The sequence below is a fragment of the Strix uralensis genome, chromosome 5, assembly GCF_047716275.1.
Source record: "Strix uralensis isolate ZFMK-TIS-50842 chromosome 5, bStrUra1, whole genome shotgun sequence".
In the NCBI taxonomy this organism is placed as follows: Eukaryota; Metazoa; Chordata; class Aves; order Strigiformes; family Strigidae; genus Strix; species Strix uralensis.
This window is the reverse complement of record NC_133976.1, coordinates 61,742,331-61,759,319: the sequence shown is the minus strand read 5'-3', so window position 1 is coordinate 61,759,319 and position 16,989 is coordinate 61,742,331.

Below are 16,989 nucleotides of genomic sequence, written 5' to 3'. Positions count from 1 at the left end.
CTCTGTGCTTTCATTCGTTCTGAACAAGTGTTACTGTTTTCTGCACAAAAGCGATTCTGCGAAGCAATGTGAACACTTCTGCTTCCCAGGCACAGAGAAGGTGCTAGCAGGGAATTCTCTGCCTGCCTTTCCCCAGTGCTCTGCAAGCTCTCCAGGACAACATAAAATCTGGGGCTCTGTGCTTTCTTTCGTTCTGAACAAGTGTTACTGTTTTCTGCACAAAAGCGATTCTGCGAAGCAGTGTGAACAGGCACAGAGAAGGTGCTAGCAGGGAATTCTCTGCCTGCCTTTCCCCAGTGCTCTGCAAGCTCTCGAGGACAACAGCAAATCTGGGGCTCTGTGCTTTCTTTCGTTCTGAACAAGTGTTACTGTTTTCTGCACAAAAGCGATTCTGCGAAGCAATGTGAACACTTCTGCTTCCCAGGCACAGAGAAGGTGCTAGCAGGGAATTCTCTGCCTGCCTTTCCCCAGTGCTCTGCAAGCTCTCCAGGACAGCAGCAAATCTGGGGCTCTGTGCTTTCTTTCGTTCTGAACAAGTGTTACTGTTTTCTGCACAAAAGCGATTCTGCGAAGCAATGTGAACACTTCTGCTTCCCAGGCACAGAGAAGGTGCTAGCAGGGAATTCTCTGCCTGCCTTTCCCCAGTGCTCTGCAAGCTCTCCAGGACAACATAAAATCTGGGGCTCTGTGCTTTCTTTCGTTCTGAACAAGTGTTACTGTTTTCTGCACAAAAGCGATTCTGCGAAGCAATGTGAACACTTCTGCTTCCCAGGCACAGAGAAGGTGCTAGCAGGGAATTCTCTGCCTGCCTTTCCCCAGTGCTCTGCAAGCTCTCCAGGACAACATAAAATCTGGGGCTCTGTGCTTTCTTTCGTTCTGAACAAGTGTTACTGTTTTCTGCACAAAAGCTATTCTGCGAAGCAATGTGAGCACTTCTGCTTCCCAGGCACAGAGAAGGTGCTAGCAGGGAATTCTCTGCCTGCCTTTCCCCAGTGCTCTGCAAGCTCTCCAGGACAACATAAAATCTGGGGCTCTGTGCTTTCTTTCGTTCTGAACAAGTGTTACTGTTTTGTGCACAAAAGCGATTCTGCGAAGCAATGTGAACACTTCTGCTTCCCAGGCACAGAGAAGGTGCTAGCAGGGAATTCTCTGCCTGCCTTTCCCCAGTGCTCTGCAAGCTCTCCAGGACAACATAAAATCTGAGGCTCTGTGCTTTCTTTCGTTCTGAACAAGTGTTACTGTTTTCTGCACAAAAGCGATTCTGCGAAGCAATGTGAACACTTCTGCTTCCCAGGCACAGAGAAGGTGCTAGCAGGGAATTCTCTGCCTGCCTTTCCCCAGTGCTCTGCAAGCTCTCCAGGACAACATAAAATCTGGGGCTCTGTGCTTTCTTTCGTTCTGAACAAGTCTTACTGTTTTCTGCACAAAAGCGATTCTGCGAAGCAATGTGAACACTTCTGCTTCCCAGGCACAGAGAAGGTGCTAGCAGGGAATTCTCTGCCTGCCTTTCCCCAGTGCTCTGCAAGCTCTCCAGGACAACATAAAATCTGGGGCTCTGTGCTTTCTTTCGTTCTGAACAAGTGTTAGTGTTTTCTGCACAAAAGCAATTCTGCGAAGCAATGTGAACACTTCTGCTTCCCAGGCACAGAGAAGGTGCTAGCAGGGAATTCTCTGCCTGCCTTTCCCCAGTGCTCTGCAAGCTCTCCAGGACAACAGCAAATCTGGGGCTCTGTGCTTTCTTTCGTTCTGAACAAGTGTTACTGTTTTCTGCACAAAAGTGATTCTGCGAAGCAATGTGAACACTTCTGCTTCCCAGGCACAGAGAAGGTGCTAGCAGGGAATTCTCTGCCTGCCTTTCCCCAGTGCTCTGCAAGCTCTCCAGGACAACATAAAATCTGGGGCTCTGTGCTTTCTTTCGTTCTGAACAAGTGTTACTGTTTTCTGCACAAAAGCGATTATGCGAAGCAATGTGAACACTTCTGCTTCCCAGGCACAGAGAAGGTGCTAGCAGGGAATTCTCTGCCTGCCTTTCCCCAGTGCTCTGCAAGCTCTCCAGGACAACATAAAATCTGGGGCTCTGTGCTTTCTTTCGTTCTGAACAAGTGTTAGTGTTTTCTGCACAAAAGCGATTCTGCGAAGCAATGTGAACACTTCTGCTTCCCAGGCACAGAGAAGGTGCTAGCAGGGAATTCTCTGCCTGCCTTTCCCCAGTGCTCTGCAAGCTCTCCAGGACAACATAAAATCTGGGGCTCTGTGCTTTCTTTCGTTCTGAACAAGTGTTACTGTTTTCTGCACAAAAGCGAGTCTGCGAAGCAATGTGAACACTTCTGCTTCCCAGGCACAGAGAAGGTGCTAGCAGGGAATTCTCTGCCTGCCTTTCCCCAGTGCTCTGCAAGCTCTCCAGGACAACATAAAATCTGGGGCTCTGTGCTTTCTTTCGTTCTGAACAAGTGTTACTGTTTTCTGCACAAAAGCGATTCTGCGAAGCAATGTGAACACTTCTGCTTCCCAGGCACAGAGAAGGTGCTAGCAGGGAATTCTCTGCCTGCCTTTCCCCAGTGCTCTGCAAGCTCTCCAGGACAACATAAAATCTGGGGCTCTGTGCTTTCTTTCGTTCTGAACAAGTGTTACTGTTTTCTGCACAAAAGCGATTCTGCGAAGCAATGTGAACACTTCTGCTTCCCAGGCACAGAGAAGGTGCTAGCAGGGAATTCTCTGCCTGCCTTTCCCCAGTGCTCTGCAAGCTCTCCAGGACAACAGCAAATCTGGGGCTCTGTGCTTTCTTTCGTTCTGAACAAGTGTTACTGTTTTCTGCACAAAAGCGATTCTGCGAAGCAATGTGAACACTTCTGCTTCCCAGGCACAGAGAAGGTGCTAGCAGGGAATTCTCTGCCTGCCTTTCCCCAGTGCTCTGCAAGCTCTCCAGGACAACATAAAATCTGGGGCTCTGTGCTTTCTTTCGTTCTGAACAAGTGTTACTGTTTTCTGCACAAAAGCGATTCTGCGAAGCAATGTGAACACTTCTGCTTCCCAGGCACAGAGAAGGTGCTAGCAGGGAATTCTCTGCCTGCCTTTCCCCAGTGCTCTGCAAGCTCTCCAGGACAACATAAAATCTGGGGCTCTGTGCTTTCTTTCGTTCTGAACAAGTGTTACTGTTTTCTGCACAAAAGCGATTCTGCGAAGCAATGTGAACACTTCTGCTTCCCAGGCACAGAGAAGGTGCTAGCAGGGAATTCTCTGCCTGCCTTTCCCCAGTGCTCTGCAAGCTCTCCAGGACAACAGCAAATCTGGGGCTCTGTGCTTTCTTTCGTTCTGAACAAGTGTTACTGTTTTCTGCACAAAAGCGATTCTGCGAAGCAATGTGAACACTTCTGCTTCCCAGGCACAGAGAAGGTGCTAGCAGGGAATTCTCTGCCTGCCTTTCCCCAGTGCTCTGCAAGCTCTCCAGGACAACAGCAAATCTGGGGCTCTGTGATTCCTTTCGTTCTGAACAAGTGTTAGTGTTTTCTGCACAAAAGCGATTCTGCGAAGCAGTGTGAACAGGCACAGAGAAGGTGCTAGCAGGGAATTCTCTGCCTGCCTTTCCCCAGTGCTCTGCAAGCTCTCCAGGACAACAGCAAATCTGGGGCTCTGTGCTTTCTTTCGTTCTGAACAAGTGTTACTGTTTTCTGCACAAAAACGATTCTGCGAAGCAATGTGAACACTTCTGCTTCCCAGGCACAGAGAAGGTGCTAGCAGGGAATTCTCTGCCTGCCTTTCCCCAGTGCTCTGCAAGCTCTCCAGGACAACATAAAATCTGGGGCTCTGTGCTTTCTTTCGTTCTGAACAAGTGTTACTGTTTTCTGCACAAAAGCGATTCTGCGAAGCAATGTGAACACTTCTGCTTCCCAGGCACAGAGAAGGTGCTAGCAGGGAATTCTCTGCCTGCCTTTCCCCAGTGCTCTGCAAGCTCTCCAGGACAACATAAAATCTGGGGCTCTGTGCTTTCATTCGTTCTGAACAAGTGTTACTGTTTTCTGCACAAAAGCGATTCTGCGAAGCAATGTGAACACTTCTGCTTCCCAGGCACAGAGAAGGTGCTAGCAGGGAATTCTCTGCCTGCCTTTCCCCAGTGCTCTGCAAGCTCTCCAGGACAACAGTAAATCTGGGGCTCTGTGCTTTCTTTTGTTCTGAACAAGTGTTACTGTTTTCTGCACAAAAGCGATTCTGCGAAGCAATGTGAACACTTCTGCTTCCCAGGCACAGAGAAGGTGCTAGCAGGGAATTCTCTGCCTGCCTTTCCCCAGTGCTCTACAAGCTCTCCAGGACAACATAAAATCTGGGGCTCTGTGCTTTCTTTCGTTCTCTACAAGTGTTAGTGTTTTCTGCACAAAAGCGATTCTGCGAAGCAATGTGAACAGGAACAGAGAAGGTGCTAGCAGGGAATTCTCTGCCTGCCTTTCCCCAGTGCTCTGCAAGCTCTCCAGGACAACAGCAAATCTGGGGCTCTGTGCTTTCTTTCGTTCTGAACAAGTGTTACTGTTTTCTGCACAAAAGCGATTCTGCGAAGCAATGTGAACACTTCTGCTTCCCAGGCACAGAGAAGGTGCTAGCAGGGAATTCTCTGCCTGCCTTTCCCCAGTGCTCTGCAAGCTCTCCAGGACAACATAAAATCTGGGGCTCTGTGCTTTCTTTCGTTCTGAACAAGTGTTAGTGTTTTCTGCACAAAAGCGATTCTGCGAAGCAGTGTGAACAGGCACAGAGAAGGTGCTAGCAGGGAATTCTCTGCCTGCCTTTCCCCAGTGCTCTGCAAGCTCTCCAGGACAACAGCAAATCTGGGGCTCTGTGCTTTCTTTCGTTCTGAACAAGTGTTACTGTTTTCTGCACAAAAGCGATTCTGCGAAGCAATGTGAACACTTCTGCTTCCCAGGCACAGAGAAAGTGCTAGCAGGGAATTCTCTGCCTGCCTTTCCCCAGTGCTCTGCAAGCTCTCCAGGACAACATAAAATCTGGGGCTCTGTGCTTTCTTTCGTTCTGAACAAGTGTTACTGTTTTCTGCACAAAAACGATTCTGCGAAGCAATGTGAACAGGCACAGAGAAGGTGCTAGCAGGGAATTCTCTGCCTGCCTTTCCCCAGTGCTCTGCAAGCTCTCCAGGACAACAGCAAATCTGGGGCTCTGTGCTTTCATTCGTTCTGAACAAGTGTTACTGTTTTCTGCACAAAAACGATTCTGCGAAGCAATGTGAACACTTCTGCTTCCCAGGCACAGAGAAGGTGCTAGCAGGGAATTCTCTGCCTGCCTTTCCCCAGTGCTCTGCAAGCTCTCCAGGACAACAGCAAATCTGGGGCTCTGTGCTTTCTTTCGTTCTGAACAAGTGTTACTGTTTTCTGCACAAAAGCGATTCTGCGAAGCAATGTGAACACTTCTGCTTCCCAGGCACAGAGAAGGTGCTAGCAGGGAATTCTCTGCCTGCCTTTCCCCAGTGCTCTGCAAGCTCTCCAGGACAACATAAAATCTGGGGCTCTGTGCTTTCTTTTGTTCTGAACAAGTGTTACTGTTTTCTGCACAAAAGCGATTCTGCGAAGCAATGTGAACACTTCTGCTTCCCAGGCACAGAGAAGGTGCTAGCAGGGAATTCTCTGCCTGCCTTTCCCCAGTGCTCTGCAAGCTCTCCAGGACAACAGTAAATCTGGGGCTCTGTGCTTTCTTTTGTTCTGAACAAGTGTTACTGTTTTCTGCACAAAAGCGATTCTGCGAAGCAATGTGAACACTTCTGCTTCCCAGGCACAGAGAAGGTGCTAGCAGGGAATTCTCTGCCTGCCTTTCCCCAGTGCTCTACAAGCTCTCCAGGACAACATAAAATCTGGGGCTCTGTGCTTTCTTTCGTTCTCTACAAGTGTTAGTGTTTTCTGCACAAAAGCGATTCTGCGAAGCAATGTGAACAGGAACAGAGAAGGTGCTAGCAGGGAATTCTCTGCCTGCCTTTCCCCAGTGCTCTGCAAGCTCTCCAGGACAACAGCAAATCTGGGGCTCTGTGCTTTCATTCGTTCTGAACAAGTGTTACTGTTTTCTGCACAAAAGCGATTCTGCGAAGCAATGTGAACACTTCTGCTTCCCAGGCACAGAGAAGGTGCTAGCAGGGAATTCTCTGCCTGCCTTTCCCCAGTGCTCTGCAAGCTCTCCAGGACAACATAAAATCTGGGGCTCTGTGCTTTCTTTCGTTCTGAACAAGTGTTACTGTTTTCTGCACAAAAGCGATTCTGCGAAGCAGTGTGAACAGGCACAGAGAAGGTGCTAGCAGGGAATTCTCTGCCTGCCTTTCCCCAGTGCTCTGCAAGCTCTCCAGGACAACAGCAAATCTGGGGCTCTGTGCTTTCTTTCGTTCTGAACAAGTGTTACTGTTTTCTGCACAAAAGCGATTCTGCGAAGCAATGTGAACACTTCTGCTTCCCAGGCACAGAGAAAGTGCTAGCAGGGAATTCTCTGCCTGCCTTTCCCCAGTGCTCTGCAAGCTCTCCAGGACAACATAAAATCTGGGGCTCTGTGCTTTCTTTCGTTCTGAACAAGTGTTACTGTTTTCTGCACAAAAACGATTCTGCGAAGCAATGTGAACAGGCACAGAGAAGGTGCTAGCAGGGAATTCTCTGCCTGCCTTTCCCCAGTGCTCTGCAAGCTCTCCAGGACAACAGCAAATCTGGGGCTCTGTGCTTTCATTCGTTCTGAACAAGTGTTACTGTTTTCTGCACAAAAACGATTCTGCGAAGCAATGTGAACACTTCTGCTTCCCAGGCACAGAGAAGGTGCTAGCAGGGAATTCTCTGCCTGCCTTTCCCCAGTGCTCTGCAAGCTCTCCAGGACAACAGCAAATCTGGGGCTCTGTGCTTTCTTTCGTTCTGAACAAGTGTTACTGTTTTCTGCACAAAAGCGATTCTGCGAAGCAATGTGAACACTTCTGCTTCCCAGGCACAGAGAAGGTGCTAGCAGGGAATTCTCTGCCTGCCTTTCCCCAGTGCTCTGCAAGCTCTCCAGGACAACATAAAATCTGGGGCTCTGTGCTTTCTTTCGTTCTGAACAAGTGTTACTGTTTTCTGCACAAAAGCGATTCTGCGAAGCAATGTGAACACTTCTGCTTCCCAGGCACAGAGAAGGTGCTAGCAGGGAATTCTCTGCCTGCCTTTCCCCAGTGCTCTGCAAGCTCTCCAGGACAACAGTAAATCTGGGGCTCTGTGCTTTCTTTTGTTCTGAACAAGTGTTACTGTTTTCTGCACAAAAGCGATTCTGCGAAGCAATGTGAACACTTCTGCTTCCCAGGCACAGAGAAGGTGCTAGCAGGGAATTCTCTGCCTGCCTTTCCCCAGTGCTCTACAAGCTCTCCAGGACAACATAAAATCTGGGGCTCTGTGCTTTCTTTCGTTCTCTACAAGTGTTAGTGTTTTCTGCACAAAAGCGATTCTGCGAAGCAATGTGAACAGGAACAGAGAAGGTGCTAGCAGGGAATTCTCTGCCTGCCTTTCCCCAGTGCTCTGCAAGTTCTCCAGGACAACAGCAAATCTGGGGCTCTGTGCTTTCTTTCGTTCTGAACAAGTGTTACTGTTTTCTGCACAAAAGCGATTCTGCGAAGCAATGTGAACACTTCTGCTTCCCAGGCACAGAGAAGGTGCTAGCAGGGAATTCTCTGCCTGCCTTTCCCCAGTGCTCTGCAAGCTCTCCAGGACAACATAAAATCTGGGGCTCTGTGCTTTCTTTCGTTCTGAACAAGTGTTACTGTTTTCTGCACAAAAGCGATTCTGCGAAGCAGTGTGAACAGGCACAGAGAAGGTGCTAGCAGGGAATTCTCTGCCTGCCTTTCCCCAGTGCTCTGCAAGCTCTCCAGGACAACAGCAGATCTGGGGCTCTGTGCTTTCTTTCGTTCTGAACAAGTGTTACTGTTTTCTGCACAAAAGCGATTCTGCGAAGCAATGTGAACACTTCTGCTTCCCAGGCACAGAGAAAGTGCTAGCAGGGAATTCTCTGCCTGCCTTTCCCCAGTGCTCTGCAAGCTCTCCAGGACAACATAAAATCTGGGGCTCTGTGCTTTCTTTCGTTCTGAACAAGTGTTACTGTTTTCTGCACAAAAACGATTCTGCGAAGCAATGTGAACAGGCACAGAGAAGGTGCTAGCAGGGAATTCTCTGCCTGCCTTTCCCCAGTGCTCTGCAAGCTCTCCAGGACAACAGCAAATCTGGGGCTCTGTGCTTTCATTCGTTCTGAACAAGTGTTACTGTTTTCTGCACAAAAACGATTCTGCGAAGCAATGTGAACACTTCTGCTTCCCAGGCACAGAGAAGGTGCTAGCAGGGAATTCTCTGCCTGCCTTTCCCCAGTGCTCTGCAAGCTCTCCAGGACAACATAAAATCTGGGGCTCTGTGCTTTCTTTTGTTCTGAACAAGTGTTACTGTTTTCTGCACAAAAGCGATTCTGCGAAGCAATGTGAACACTTCTGCTTCCCAGGCACAGAGAAGGTGCTAGCAGGGAATTCTCTGCCTGCCTTTCCCCAGTGCTCTGCAAGCTCTCCAGGACAACATAAAATCTGGGGCTCTGTGCTTTCTTTCGTTCTGAACAAGTGTTACTGTTTTCTGCACAAAAGCGATTCTGCGAAGCAATGTGAACACTTCTGCTTCCCAGGCACAGAGAAGGTGCTAGCAGGGAATTCTCTGCCTGCCTTTCCCCAGTGCTCTTCAAGCTCTCCAGGACAACATAAAATCTGGGGCTCTGTGCTTTCTTTCGTTCTGAACAAGTGTTACTGTTTTCTGCACAAAAGCGATTCTGCGAAGCAATGTGAACACTTCTGCTTCCCAGGCACAGAGAAGGTGCTAGCAGGGAATTCTCTGCCTGCCTTTCCCCAGTGCTCTGCAAGCTCTCCAGGACAACAGCAAATCTGGGGCTCTGTGCTTTCATTCGTTCTGAACAAGTGTTACTGTTTTCTGCACAAAAACGATTCTGCGAAGCAATGTGAACACTTCTGCTTCCCAGGCACAGAGAAGGTGCTAGCAGGGAATTCTCTGCCTGCCTTTCCCCAGTGCTCTGCAAGCTCTCCAGGACAACAGCAAATCTGGGGCTCTGTGCTTTCTTTCGTTCTGAACAAGTGTTACTGTTTTCTGCACAAAAGCGATTCTGCGAAGCAATGTGAACACTTCTGCTTCCCAGGCACAGAGAAAGTGCTAGCAGGGAATTCTCTGCCTGCCTTTCCCCAGTGCTCTGCAAGCTCTCCAGGACAACATAAAATCTGGGGCTCTGTGCTTTCTTTCGTTCTGAACAAGTGTTACTGTTTTCTGCACAAAAACGATTCTGCGAAGCAATGTGAACAGGCACAGAGAAGGTGCTAGCAGGGAATTCTCTGCCTGCCTTTCCCCAGTGCTCTGCAAGCTCTCCAGGACAACAGCAAATCTGGGGCTCTGTGCTTTCATTCGTTCTGAACAAGTGTTACTGTTTTCTGCACAAAAACGATTCTGCGAAGCAATGTGAACACTTCTGCTTCCCAGGCACAGAGAAGGTGCTAGCAGGGAATTCTCTGCCTGCCTTTCCCCAGTGCTCTGCAAGCTCTCCAGGACAACATAAAATCTGGGGCTCTGTGCTTTCTTTTGTTCTGAACAAGTGTTACTGTTTTCTGCACAAAAGCGATTCTGCGAAGCAATGTGAACACTTCTGCTTCCCAGGCACAGAGAAGGTGCTAGCAGGGAATTCTCTGCCTGCCTTTCCCCAGTGCTCTGCAAGCTCTCCAGGACAACATAAAATCTGGGGCTCTGTGCTTTCTTTCGTTCTGAACAAGTGTTACTGTTTTCTGCACAAAAGCGATTCTGCGAAGCAATGTGAACACTTCTGCTTCCCAGGCACAGAGAAGGTGCTAGCAGGGAATTCTCTGCCTGCCTTTCCCCAGTGCTCTTCAAGCTCTCCAGGACAACATAAAATCTGGGGCTCTGTGCTTTCTTTCGTTCTGAACAAGTGTTACTGTTTTCTGCACAAAAGCGATTCTGCGAAGCAATGTGAACACTTCTGCTTCCCAGGCACAGAGAAGGTGCTAGCAGGGAATTCTCTGCCTGCCTTTCCCCAGTGCTCTGCAAGCTCTCCAGGACAACAGCAAATCTGGGGCTCTGTGCTTTCATTCGTTCTGAACAAGTGTTACTGTTTTCTGCACAAAAACGATTCTGCGAAGCAATGTGAACACTTCTGCTTCCCAGGCACAGAGAAGGTGCTAGCAGGGAATTCTCTGCCTGCCTTTCCCCAGTGCTCTGCAAGCTCTCCAGGACAACAGCAAATCTGGGGCTCTGTGCTTTCTTTCGTTCTGAACAAGTGTTACTGTTTTCTGCACAAAAGCGATTCTGCGAAGCAATGTGAACACTTCTGCTTCCCAGGCACAGAGAAGGTGCTAGCAGGGAATTCTCTGCCTGCCTTTCCCCAGTGCTCTGCAAGCTCTCCAGGACAACATAAAATCTGGGGCTCTGTGCTTTCTTTCGTTCTGAACAAGTGTTACTGTTTTCTGCACAAAAGCGATTCTGCGAAGCAATGTGAACACTTCTGCTTCCCAGGCACAGAGAAGGTGCTAGCAGGGAATTCTCTGCCTGCCTTTCCCCAGTGCTCTGCAAGCTCTCCAGGACAACAGTAAATCTGGGGCTCTGTGCTTTCTTTTGTTCTGAACAAGTGTTACTGTTTTCTGCACAAAAGCGATTCTGCGAAGCAATGTGAACACTTCTGCTTCCCAGGCACAGAGAAGGTGCTAGCAGGGAATTCTCTGCCTGCCTTTCCCCAGTGCTCTACAAGCTCTCCAGGACAACATAAAATCTGGGGCTCTGTGCTTTCTTTCGTTCTCTACAAGTGTTAGTGTTTTCTGCACAAAAGCGATTCTGCGAAGCAATGTGAACAGGAACAGAGAAGGTGCTAGCAGGGAATTCTCTGCCTGCCTTTCCCCAGTGCTCTGCAAGCTCTCCAGGACAACAGCAAATCTGGGGCTCTGTGCTTTCTTTCGTTCTGAACAAGTGTTACTGTTTTCTGCACAAAAGCGATTCTGCGAAGCAATGTGAACACTTCTGCTTCCCAGGCACAGAGAAGGTGCTAGCAGGGAATTCTCTGCCTGCCTTTCCCCAGTGCTCTGCAAGCTCTCCAGGACAACATAAAATCTGGGGCTCTGTGCTTTCTTTCGTTCTGAACAAGTGTTACTGTTTTCTGCACAAAAGCGATTCTGCGAAGCAGTGTGAACAGGCACAGAGAAGGTGCTAGCAGGGAATTCTCTGCCTGCCTTTCCCCAGTGCTCTGCAAGCTCTCCAGGACAACAGCAGATCTGGGGCTCTGTGCTTTCTTTCGTTCTGAACAAGTGTTACTGTTTTCTGCACAAAAGCGATTCTGCGAAGCAATGTGAACACTTCTGCTTCCCAGGCACAGAGAAAGTGCTAGCAGGGAATTCTCTGCCTGCCTTTCCCCAGTGCTCTGCAAGCTTTCCAGGACAACATAAAATCTGGGGCTCTGTGCTTTCTTTCGTTCTGAACAAGTGTTACTGTTTTCTGCACAAAAACGATTCTGCGAAGCAATGTGAACAGGCACAGAGAAGGTGCTAGCAGGGAATTCTCTGCCTGCCTTTCCCCAGTGCTCTGCAAGCTCTCCAGGACAACAGCAAATCTGGGGCTCTGTGCTTTCATTCGTTCTGAACAAGTGTTACTGTTTTCTGCACAAAAACGATTCTGCGAAGCAATGTGAACACTTCTGCTTCCCAGGCACAGAGAAGGTGCTAGCAGGGAATTCTCTGCCTGCCTTTCCCCAGTGCTCTGCAAGCTCTCCAGGACAACATAAAATCTGGGGCTCTGTGCTTTCTTTTGTTCTGAACAAGTGTTACTGTTTTCTGCACAAAAGCGATTCTGCGAAGCAATGTGAACACTTCTGCTTCCCAGGCACAGAGAAGGTGCTAGCAGGGAATTCTCTGCCTGCCTTTCCCCAGTGCTCTGCAAGCTCTCCAGGACAACATAAAATCTGGGGCTCTGTGCTTTCTTTCGTTCTGAACAAGTGTTACTGTTTTCTGCACAAAAGCGATTCTGCGAAGCAATGTGAACACTTCTGCTTCCCAGGCACAGAGAAGGTGCTAGCAGGGAATTCTCTGCCTGCCTTTCCCCAGTGCTCTGCAAGCTCTCCAGGACAACATAAAATCTGGGGCTCTGTGCTTTCTTTCGTTCTGAACAAGTGTTAGTGTTTTCTGCACAAAAGCGATTCTGCGAAGCAATGTGAACACTTCTGCTTCCCAGGCACAGAGAAGGTGCTAGCAGGGAATTCTCTGCCTGCCTTTCCCCAGTGCTCTGCAAGCTCTCCAGGACAACAGCAAATCTGGGGCTCTGTGCTTTCTTTCGTTCTGAACAAGTGTTACTGTTTTCTGCACAAAAGCGATTCTGCGAAGCAATGTGAACACTTCTGCTTCCCAGGCACAGAGAAGGTGCTAGCAGGGAATTCTCTGCCTGCCTTTCCCCAGTGCTCTGCAAGCTCTCCAGGACAACATAAAATCTGGGGCTCTGTGCTTTCTTTCGTTCTGAACAAGTGTTACTGTTTTCTGCACAAAAGCGATTCTGCGAAGCAATGTGAACACTTCTGCTTCCCAGGCACAGAGAAGGTGCTAGCAGGGAATTCTCTGCCTGCCTTTCCCCAGTGCTCTGCAAGCTCTCCAGGACAACATAAAATCTGGGGCTCTGTGCTTTCTTTCGTTCTGAACAAGTGTTAGTGTTTTCTGCACAAAAGCGATTCTGCGAAGCAATGTGAACACTTCTGCTTCCCAGGCACAGAGAAGGTGCTAGCAGGGAATTCTCTGCCTGCCTTTCCCCAGTGCTCTGCAAGCTCTCCAGGACAACATAAAATCTGGGGCTCTGTGCTTTCTTTCGTTCTGAACAAGTGTTACTGTTTTCTGCACAAAAGCGATTCTGCGAAGCAATGTGAACACTTCTGCTTCCCAGGCACAGAGAAGGTGCTAGCAGGGAATTCTCTGCCTGCCTTTCCCCAGTGCTCTGCAAGCTCTCCAGGACAACAGCAAATCTGGGGCTCTGTGCTTTCTTTCGTTCTGAACAAGTGTTACTGTTTTGTGCACAAAAGCGATTCTGCGAAGCAATGTGAACACTTCTGCTTCCCAGGCACAGAGAAGGTGCTAGCAGGGAATTCTCTGCCTGCCTTTCCCCAGTGCTCTGCAAGCTCTCCAGGACAACAGCAAATTTGGGGCTCTGTGCTTTCTTTCGTTCTGAACAAGTGTTACTGTTTTCTGCACAAAAGCGATTCTGCGAAGCAATGTGAACACTTCTGCTTCCCAGGCACAGAGAAGGTGCTAGCAGGGAATTCTCTGCCTGCCTTTCCCCAGTGCTCTGCAAGCTCTCCAGGACAACATAAAATCTGGGGCTCTGTGCTTTCTTTCGTTCTGAACAAGTGTTACTGTTTTCTGCACAAAAGCGATTCTGCGAAGCAATGTGAACACTTCTGCTTCCCAGGCACAGAGAAGGTGCTAGCAGGGAATTCTCTGCCTGCCTTTCCCCAGTGCTCTGCAAGCTCTCCAGGACAACATAAAATCTGGGGCTCTGTGCTTTCTTTCGTTCTGAACAAGTGTTAGTGTTTTCTGCACAAAAGCGATTCTGCGAAGCAATGTGAACACTTCTGCTTCCCAGGCACAGAGAAGGTGCTAGCAGGGAATTCTCTGCCTGCCTTTCCCCAGTGCTCTGCAAGCTCTCCAGGACAACAGCAAATCTGGGGCTCTGTGCTTTCTTTCGTTCTGAACAAGTGTTACTGTTTTCTGCACAAAAGCGATTCTGCGAAGCAATGTGAACACTTCTGCTTCCCAGGCACAGAGAAGGTGCTAGCAGGGAATTCTCTGCCTGCCTTTCCCCAGTGCTCTGCAAGCTCTCCAGGACAACATAAAATCTGGGGCTCTGTGCTTTCTTTCGTTCTGAACAAGTGTTAATGTTTTCTGCACAAAAGCGATTATGCGAAGCAATGTGAACACTTCTGCTTCCCAGGCACAGAGAAGGTGCTAGCAGGGAATTCTCTGCCTGCCTTTCCCCAGTGCTCTGCAAGCTCTCCAGGACAACATAAAATCTGGGGCTCTGTGCTTTCTTTCGTTCTGAACAAGTGTTAGTGTTTTCTGCACAAAAGCGATTCTGCGAAGCAATGTGAACACTTCTGCTTCCCAGGCACAGAGAAGGTGCTAGCAGGGAATTCTCTGCCTGCCTTTCCCCAGTGCTCTGCAAGCTCTCCAGGACAACATAAAATCTGGGGCTCTGTGCTTTCTTTCGTTCTGAACAAGTGTTACTGTTTTCTGCACAAAAGCGAGTCTGCGAAGCAATGTGAACACTTCTGCTTCCCAGGCACAGAGAAGGTGCTAGCAGGGAATTCTCTGCCTGCCTTTCCCCAGTGCTCTGCAAGCTCTCCAGGACAACATAAAATCTGGGGCTCTGTGCTTTCTTTCGTTCTGAACAAGTGTTACTGTTTTCTGCACAAAAGCGATTCTGCGAAGCAATGTGAACACTTCTGCTTCCCAGGCACAGAGAAGGTGCTAGCAGGGAATTCTCTGCCTGCCTTTCCCCAGTGCTCTGCAAGCTCTCCAGGACAACATAAAATCTGGGGCTCTGTGCTTTCTTTCGTTCTGAACAAGTGTTAGTGTTTTCTGCACAAAAGCGATTCTGCGAAGCAATGTGAACACTTCTGCTTCCCAGGCACAGAGAAGGTGCTAGCAGGGAATTCTCTGCCTGCCTTTCCCCAGTGCTCTGCAAGCTCTCCAGGACAACAGCAAATCTGGGGCTCTGTGCTTTCTTTCGTTCTGAACAAGTGTTACTGTTTTCTGCACAAAAGCGATTCTGCGAAGCAATGTGAACACTTCTGCTTCCCAGGCACAGAGAAGGTGCTAGCAGGGAATTCTCTGCCTGCCTTTCCCCAGTGCTCTGCAAGCTCTCCAGGACAACAGCAAATCTGGGGCTCTGTGATTCCTTTCGTTCTGAACAAGTGTTAGTGTTTTCTGCACAAAAGCGATTCTGCGAAGCAGTGTGAACAGGCACAGAGAAGGTGCTAGCAGGGAATTCTCTGCCTGCCTTTCCCCAGTGCTCTGCAAGCTCTCGAGGACAACAGCAAATCTGGGGCTCTGTGCTTTCTTTCGTTCTGAACAAGTGTTACTGTTTTCTGCACAAAAACGATTCTGCGAAGCAATGTGAACACTTCTGCTTCCCAGGCACAGAGAAGGTGCTAGCAGGGAATTCTCTGCCTGCCTTTCCCCAGTGCTCTGCAAGCTCTCCAGGACAACATAAAATCTGGGGCTCTGTGCTTTCTTTCGTTCTGAACAAGTGTTACTGTTTTCTGCACAAAAGCGATTCTGCGAAGCAATGTGAACACTTCTGCTTCCCAGGCACAGAGAAGGTGCTAGCAGGGAATTCTCTGCCTGCCTTTCCCCAGTGCTCTGCAAGCTCTCCAGGACAACATAAAATCTGGGGCTCTGTGCTTTCTTTCGTTCTGAACAAGTGTTAGTGTTTTCTGCACAAAAGCGATTCTGCGAAGCAATGTGAACACTTCTGCTTCCCAGGCACAGAGAAGGTGCTAGCAGGGAATTCTCTGCCTGCCTTTCCCCAGTGCTCTGCAAGCTCTCCAGGACAACAGCAAATCTGGGGCTCTGTGCTTTCTTTCGTTCTGAACAAGTGTTACTGTTTTGTGCACAAAAGCGATTCTGCGAAGCAATGTGAACACTTCTGCTTCCCAGGCACAGAGAAGGTGCTAGCAGGGAATTCTCTGCCTGCCTTTCCCCAGTGCTCTGCAAGCTCTCCAGGACAACATAAAATCTGGGGCTCTGTGCTTTCTTTCGTTCTCTACAAGTGTTAGTGTTTTCTGCACAAAAGCGATTCTGCGAAGCAATGTGAACACTTCTGCTTCCCAGGCACAGAGAAGGTGCTAGCAGGGAATTCTCTGCCTGCCTTTCCCCAGTGCTCTGCAAGCTCTCCAGGACAACAGCAAATCTGGGGCTCTGTGCTTTCTTTCGTTCTGAACAAGTGTTACTGTTTTCTGCACAAAAGCGATTCTGCGAAGCAATGTGAACACTTCTGCTTCCCAGGCACAGAGAAGGTGCTAGCAGGGAATTCTCTGCCTGCCTTTCCCCAGTGCTCTGCAAGCTCTCCAGGACAACAGCAAATCTGGGGCTCTGTGATTCCTTTCGTTCTGAACAAGTGTTAGTGTTTTCTGCACAAAAGCGATTCTGCGAAGCAGTGTGAACAGGCACAGAGAAGGTGCTAGCAGGGAATTCTCTGCCTGCCTTTCCCCAGTGCTCTGCAAGCTCTCGAGGACAACAGCAAATCTGGGGCTCTGTGCTTTCTTTCGTTCTGAACAAGTGTTACTGTTTTCTGCACAAAAACGATTCTGCGAAGCAATGTGAACACTTCTGCTTCCCAGGCACAGAGAAGGTGCTAGCAGGGAATTCTCTGCCTGCCTTTCCCCAGTGCTCTGCAAGCTCTCCAGGACAACATAAAATCTGGGGCTCTGTGCTTTCTTTTGTTCTGAACAAGTGTTACTGTTTTCTGCACAAAAGCGATTCTGCGAAGCAATGTGAACACTTCTGCTTCCCAGGCACAGAGAAGGTGCTAGCAGGGAATTCTCTGCCTGCCTTTCCCCAGTGCTCTGCAAGCTCTCCAGGACAACATAAAATCTGGGGCTCTGTGCTTTCTTTCGTTCTGAACAAGTGTTACTGTTTTCTGCACAAAAGCGATTCTGCGAAGCAATGTGAACACTTCTGCTTCCCAGGCACAGAGAAGGTGCTAGCAGGGAATTCTCTGCCTGCCTTTCCCCAGTGCTCTGCAAGCTCTCCAGGACAACATAAAATCTGGGGCTCTGTGCTTTCTTTCGTTCTGAACAAGTGTTACTGTTTTCTGCACAAAAGCGATTCTGCGAAGCAATGTGAACACTTCTGCTTCCCAGGCACAGAGAAGGTGCTAGCAGGGAATTCTCTGCCTGCCTTTCCCCAGTGCTCTGCAAGCTCTCCAGGAC